General features: G+C 55.0%; 1 pseudogene; it reads left to right on the top strand.

Annotated features, from left to right (window-relative positions):
* The first annotated feature begins 1,120 nt into the window (after positions 1 to 1,120).
* LOC120837622 lies at positions 1,121 to 2,328 on the top strand (annotated as a pseudogene).
* The last annotated feature ends 5,328 nt before the right edge of the window (positions 2,329 to 7,656 follow it).

The raw sequence follows: 7,656 nt of genomic DNA, 5'->3' as shown, positions 1-7,656 counted from the left end.
GAGCTCTCCTCGACCTGTGATTGGTCTGTCGCTCCCGTCGTTCCCGAACGTAACGAAAAAGTTCAGCCCGGCTCAACTCCTTGCGTTGCGAACGAACACGAACGAAACGACCGTTTGGCGCTTCGTTGCTATGGTAACTCGTCGTTCCAACCGGTTGCATTCGTTCGTAAGCGTAGTGGTCGCTCCGAACGCAACTGTGTGAACGGGCCTTAAAGGGACACTGACAGGGTATTTATGCTCGCCGAGGTTTTTAGTTGTACGTGACATATGAGAGCTCAACTACCCAGAACAGAATTTGCTGCTCGAAATTCAGTTTCTTTCCGCCCGAAAACCGCCGATCAAGAACTGGCCGGTTCGAGTCTCGCTCACTCTCTTTTCCGCGGTCACGGGCCGTTTTCTAAGGTATCGATGCGACCACCAAATTTAATCAAAGTCGTGGGTCACTGAAGGCACACACTCAATATTAAAAATAGAAAAAAAATATGAAACCCATTTTTTGTGGCTTCTAAAAAGCTGTAAATACGTTGATTGAAAAAAAAAGTTCCACAGACAACCGGAAGCATTCTGTGCGTTCGTCGTTTCGCGTGGGACTCGCGGGGACGGCGATGGCAGCGGACGACGGGCGTGGGACCTCTATTTCAGAACTGTCGTTCGCGGTACCGGCGAATTCTGTTTACCGTTAAAAGAGAAATTTGGGACTGATCAAAAGAATTGGTATTCATCCCGTTCGACACGCCGGGCCACCAAGCCGATTTGCACGAAGACGTCGCCGAGCCGTCGCTCCCTTCTCGTGGCTGAAGACAACGCTCACGCAAACATCAAGCACGACGTGTCTACTTCGAGTTGAATATGCACGCGTACGATTTCTTTACTAGGTACGAATGTCCCCAAAGCGGGGTGCTTCCCGACTTTGACCCGGGAGTGCTTTTGCTAAAGAAAAATCGACAGCAAACTTTCCAACTTACAGTTTACCGGCTGAATTATTACTAAGGAAAGAGAAGAGATCCACACATAAGAGATGCTTCAGTAGCTCAGCTCAGCTCAGTAGTTCCGACGTGGGCGCGCGTGGGAGCGGACGTCTTTTTTTCCGCTCTCCCGTTCCCCCCACGCGACCGTCTGAATGGCCAACGGAGCGGCTGCCCCCGTTGAGGGCGCGCATCAGGATACGAGCAACGCCGGAGATTCGGGCTACAAGATGCTGCTGCCGCCACTACCAAGTGGCAGCAGGCTCGAGAAGACCGTTTTCCTGCATGGGGACCCCAGAGGACGCTCCTACCGCACTCAGGACTTTGCCGATATGTTGCAGTCGACTGTTGGAATGAAGCACGTGGTTGGGCTGGGCGCCTTCCAGTTCAACCACGTGTTTGTGTGCACCCTGAACTCAACAGACGCTAAGGACAAGCTGACCGCGCTGAAGGATGTCAAGGTGAAAGGCCGGAAGTGCGTCGTGGTCGACCCGAACTTTACGGAGGTGGTGCTGCGGGTTCACTGGCTCCCCACCTACGTGACAGATAGGGAGGTCAGCGCCGCCTTCGCGGAGTTCGGGGTCGTCAAAGAGATCACCAGGGAGATGTGGAAGTCGCCGACCGACGACTACGAAGTCGAAACATCTACGCGGTCCGTAAGGATCATCCTAAAGAAAGGGGGCCGAAGGGATGAGCTGCCGCACCAGGGACACGTGGCCGACTATCCCGTGCTCATCTCCGTGCCCGGCCGGCCTCCCATGTGCCTCCGGTGCAACCAGCTGGGGCATATGCGAAGGCAATGCAGGGCGCCGTGGTGTCGCGGCTGCAGGGGCTACGGACACGTCGAGGCCGACTGTGTCCCAACGTACGCCTCCAAGACGAGGCACGAGCCACTGCGCGAGCGGCACCAGGAGCTGCTGGACGACGGCGACACGGAGGGGGCCGCAGTAGTCGAGGTAAACGAAGCACATCCGACTCCGGAGCTGCAGACTCTACGCGAGATCGTGGACCCTTCGGCAGCCGTCCCCTCGGCTGACATTCGCGGGGGACCACCGAACGAAGACGACACCGACTTGGGCCCTTCGGTCGGGGAGCCCGACCCGGTGTCGGCGGAGAGGGCTGCCGCGGCAGCTTCCATCTCCGAGCCCACGATGCCCACGGCTTCGCGGGAAGAAGCGGAGGAGGCCACTCCGCCAGCGCCGACAGCCGCTCCGGGGAAAGCTCCCCCGCCGGAGCCCAACGCAGGTGCGCGTCTAGTGCGCGTAAAAAGTACAAAGACCTTCCCGAAATCCCAGCCTCGCGTCCCGTCGAAACGGATCGGTCTTCGCTGAAGAATGTGTGAGGAAACCCGGCACTTTCCATAATTTGGGTGAGAGTTATCTTTCCTCAACTCTGTCTTTTCTATTTTTACTCGGTAGTTGTGCTTCGTTGCTTTTCTTTTCGTTCTCTTTTCTTTTCGTTCTCTTTTCTTAGTTGTTGTGTTTGTACCTTTCATCTCGTCTTATCACGTCTACATTTGTACTGTTGGTCTTGGCTGCTTCTTTGTGTTCTGTTTATATACAATAATTTTAAATGAAGTGTTTAAAAATAGCAACCTTTAATTGTATAAGTGTCACCGCCACGAAGCGTAAAAGTTTTTTATTAGATCTAATTAATGAGGAGAGCGCGGACGTCATTTTCATACAAGAGACAAAGATCTGCTCCGCTGAGAAAGCAAAAAGTTTTGTTCGTTTTTTCGGAAACGTTTTTTGGTGCGTTCACACGCTCACGGCTAGCCCCTCCGGGGGAACCGCCATCCTAGTCAGAAAAAATACTGGCATCCGAATGCTGGACCCCAGACTGTGCGCGAGTGGGCACTTTGCACTTGCCGATTGCCTCCTTGGAGACCAGCTGGTGCGCCTTATATCGGTCTATGCCCCTAGCCGGCCGGGGGAGCGCAAGGACTTTTTCGTCGGACTGCGCGCACTTCTTGACACGCCCGCCACGCTCGTGGTCGGCGGAGACTTCAACTGCGTGACTAACAGTCGCGATAGAGTGAGCGGGTCGGCAGTCCCAAGAGCCGACGTGGGTGCGGCTGCGCTTCGCGACGCCGTGCGCGATTTCGACCTTGTGGACGTGACGGAGACGCTTGACAAGTTTTCGCCGCGGTTCACGAGGTGGAGGGGCGCGTCGCAGGCGCGGCTGGACCGCGTTTACGTCTCTGGCGAGTGGTCCGGGAGCGTCGTGTCCTACGATGCGAAGATTGTCCCGTTCTCAGACCACGGTTTCGTCGCGGCTGAGATTCTTGCTGGGGGCCCCGGAAGTGTGCGGGCAAGGCGCGACGCGCCTTGGAAGATGAACTCCAGCATCCTCGAAAGCGAAGATTTTATTGAGGAGACGAGGCGTGCTCTCCAGAACCTGGAGGAGGGCGGCGCGGACGCGGTCTCGTGGGAGGAGTTCAAGATCAAGCTCCGGGATACCGCGTGCGCGCTCGGCCGCCGCAGGGGCGCAGAGGAACGTCAAGCTCGGATTCACCTCACGAACACCCTCAAGGCACTGCTGGAGGAGGAGGAGAGCAGTCCAGGATCCTTCAGTGACGACATCAAGCTCTGCACAGAGCACCTGCTGGCCATGCTGGAGGAGCGCTACAAGGGAGCCCAGGTGAGGAGCAGAGTCGAGACACTCGAGGGAGAGACGCAGCCCTCGAAGATCTTCCGCACACACGAGCGGAAAAGGGCAACAGAGAACACTATCAAGGAGCTGCGGCAAGGAGCTCGTGTTTTCACCTCAAGAGAAGACATCGCGGGCGTCTTCGAGACGTCCTTCGGGGAGCTCTTCCGGGAGGAGAGGCTTGACGATGTCGCTTTCGAGCCCTTTCTCCGGGGATCTCCTTCGGTTCCTGAGGGGGCGGTTGACATTTTGAACTGCCCAATCCGGGAGGCCGAGGTCCAACATGCAATCAAGCACCTGTCCCGTAACAAAGCTCCCGGCCCGGACGGCATCGGGTCAGAGTTTTACAAAATCTTTTCTGACGCTCTGTGCCCCATCTTGGCTCGAGTCTTCAATGACATCCGCAGACGAAGGCTACTTCCTCCGACCATGCGGCAAAGCTTCACGGTACTGATCCCGAAGAAATCTAAAAAGGGCCCTATTTCCGAGGTCGGGGACTTTCGGCCCATCAGTCTTCTTTGCTCTGATTATAAAATCCTGGCCAAGATCCTCGCAAGGCGACTTGACACAGGTCTCAAGTCCATCATAGGGCCCCATCAGACCTACGGCCTTCGCGGGAGGAAAATATCCAGGAACCTCCACATCATGCGGGCGATCGGCGAGGCGACGGCGGAGGGTCACCAGCCCCTGGCGGTCCTGCAGCTGGACCTGCGGCAGGCCTTCGACCGGGTGTCCCACAGGTTCCTCCTGGCGGCGCTGGATCGATTCGGCGTGGGGGAGGAGCTGCGGGAGTGGATCGCGCTCTGCTACCGAGACATCTCTACGCGCCTTCTCATCAACGGCCAGAGGGGAGGTCCCATCTCCATCGGGAGGTCGGTTCGGCAGGGCTGCCCCCTTTCGCCCATCCTCTTCGCGCTGCAGTTGGAGCCACTCTGCCGGGCAGTCAATGCGGACCCATCCATCTCAGGTTTACGGCTTGGGGACGAAGACGTCCGCGTTCTGGCCTTCGCAGACGACGTCTCGTTTATCTGCTCGTCCAAGGTACAGGTGCAGACCATCCTGCGACACGTGGACCGGTTCCGCGCTGCCTCAGGGGCCATGATCAACCGACAGAAGTCGGCGGGGGCGTGGCTCGGTGAATGGGCGACTACGCCAAGAACTTTCGGAGGTATAGGATGGAGCACTTCGCTCGACGGCTACCTGGGTGTGCCGGTGGACCCGCAGCGATCAATGACCGCAGTGTGGAGACCGACCGCCAACTCCGTTGCCGCCAAGCTGTCGCCCTGGCGGTGCAGAAACTTGTCTTTCTTCAGCCGGGCTCACGTGTGCAACACAGTCAGCTACCCAGCCGTGCTGTACAGGGCTCAGGCCGTCTGCTGCCCGGGCAGCCAGGCCGGAAAAGTACACCGGAACTGGGCCATGTTCGTGTGGAAGTCCGCCATGGAAAGCACACGAAGGAACAACCTCTTTCTGCACCAAGAGAGCGGAGGTCTGGGCCTCGTTAACATCGTGCTCAAGCTGCACGTGCAGCGTTTTCTGCTTTTCCGGGATGCAAAGGACCCGACCTTCATCGCCGTGCTGCACCACCTTGGATTCCCACATCTCGGGAATTGGATGGTGAGCACGAGTGGCCGCACGACCAAGGGAGCCGCCCTGAGGTTCTACAAGGAAATCGCCAGCTCCATCGAGTTTCTGCAAGCCCATTTCTCCTGGGAATACCTGGCGACCGTCGGAAAGAGGCGGCTGTACTGGGATGCCGTTTCCGCATCCTTCCCGCCACCGCTCTACAGACAACCACCGACGCCCGACGACGCGACGCGACTTTAGAAACTCGTGCGAATCCTTCCCATCCCTGTGGCGACAAGGGACTTCTTCGTCCGGATGCACATGGAGGTCCTTCCAGTTAAAACCTGGCTCCATCAAAAGGGGTTTTCGTGCCGTGGTCCCTAAACTGCGACCTTTGCGGGGCGCCCGAGACCATCCAGCACGTCCAAGTCGAGTGTAGCAATGCCTACCTCTTCTGGGACGAGATGAGGACGACGTTTGAGCTCAGGGACTCCTTCGAAGTGGAGTGGAGCGTCTTCAAGTATCTGCAACTCGAGGAGAGGGATAAGACGGAGGTGGCGCACGTGATGATGCTGCTGGGCCTGCACGCCATCTGGCAGTCGCGTACCGCAATGGTGCAATGCCATCTCGACGCGCGTCCAACCTGGAGCTACTTCGTGTCCACGTTGGGGTGGGTGCTATCGGTGACGTCGCGGCAGCCGAACGCGGGTGATTGGGAGTGCATCGAGCGACAACTCGAGGAAGGTCGTCGCCGCTGCGTGCAACGACGCACGTCAGGCGTGGGAAACTGGCGAGTTCCTGTGAACTGTAGGCGCGTTGGCGTTGGCTGAGGTGTGCGGTGCGCGAAAGTGGACCGTGGCTCTCCCCCCCCCCCCCCCCTTGGAACTTCGCGTCCTTTTTTGTTCGATTTATTGATTTTTTTTTTTTCGTACAGATTGCATAATTGCTCACGCGGTCTCATACTGTATCGTTTGCGTTTCCTCTCAATCGTTTCCGCCAAATCTGGTCAGGTTTGTGTGACAGCTACTTACCGCACGGCGATAGTGTATCTTTCTTTTTTTTTCTCTCTTTTCATAGTCTTTGTTTTCACACTCGTCTCTACAGTTTGTATAACGTTTCTATACGAGCTATCCACCTGTCGTTTTCTGAATTACTTTCCAATGTGGCCTTGTATAATGTTTGCGGAACCTACTGCAAGGATGTCTGTAAATAACCTGTAAATAAACTTGTTTCGTTTAGAAAAAAAAAAAAAAAAAAAAAAAGCTTCAGTAGCTTAGTGGGAAGGACGTCCGCTTCACACGCGGTAGGACCGGGTTCGATCCCCCGTGGAACTTTTTTTTTTTTTTTTCAAACATTTTTCCATATTTACATATTTTCTTCTTTTTTTTTTACAATCATCACTGAAGAAACAGAAAATAACAAACAAACGTTGTGGACGATACTTCGCTGAATTAAATGGTACGGGATTTCCGTTCTGACACCTGCGAACTCAATGTAATCACTCTCCACAAAATGCAAGGAGCATATAAATCAGGTAGCGTCCGCTTTCCGAGGTGCCCGTAAATGTTCTACAGGAATTGCGGTCCCGATCCCGTTGATCTTTCGGAAACTCTGTCGCACAATGCCACTTTTTTTCGGATGCAGGACATGTGAGCCAGCTCTTCACGCTAACATGTTGGGTGTATTCTTTTCGGAGCCGATCATGGAAATTCACCACGGGCACTCACTACTCATCTCCAACTCCTCAATGTACAAAACAACTCATCTTGGAGTACAGAACAACGAGCGGAACGAACATAACTGCAAAATAATCGCACGGCGAGCAGTTCCCGCACGCCGCATCGCACGCCGCATGTCGTGTCGTCTGCTACCGGAAAGGAGAAAAAAAAAAAAAAAAAAAACGCACGGTCGGGTGTAGCCACGTGACTTCCGCCACTCACTTTCTTCTCTCCACTTCTCCGACCTCCGTCGGGTTTCGGTTCCGGTTTAGAGCAGTTGCGTCTTTTGGCTTTATTAAAAAAATACGATACTCTGTTGCAAAATATTAATTGGGTAGTCTGCCGACACCATAATGAAGCGCCTGGCAAAAAATAAAAAAAATTTTTTGGGGGGTGTCAGTGTCCCTTTAAGGGCCGATAACAGGGGTGGGGATTAGAGCGATCAGTGCACGCGTGGCTCCTTCGTCGAGGCGGGAATTCGTTGGAAAGTAACCCGATAGATGGCGCGCCCTGGTTTCGCTCCTTTCTGTTTGGAGATCTGTTTGGTTTGACGAGTCTGGCGTGGAGCACTGTGGAGGCAAAATGTGTTTCTTCCACCGCGGCCTAAAAAGTTAAACCTTTCTTTTTTTAACTCACATTTTGAGCGAGCGAGCGAGCGATTGTCACAGCAGAGTGAAGTCTGGAAAAGCGAAACAACGTAATCCCGCTGCATGAGCTCTCGTGGATCCAGATCCTCTTGTAGTGCTATGAACTGGTGC

Source organism: Ixodes scapularis, unplaced genomic scaffold (assembly GCF_016920785.2).
Source record: "Ixodes scapularis isolate PalLabHiFi unplaced genomic scaffold, ASM1692078v2 PGA_scaffold1__304_contigs__length_218370807, whole genome shotgun sequence".
In the NCBI taxonomy this organism is placed as follows: Eukaryota; Metazoa; Arthropoda; class Arachnida; order Ixodida; family Ixodidae; genus Ixodes; species Ixodes scapularis.
The sequence above is the reverse complement of the archived record's forward strand: the minus strand, read 5'-3'. Positions and strand labels throughout refer to the sequence as shown.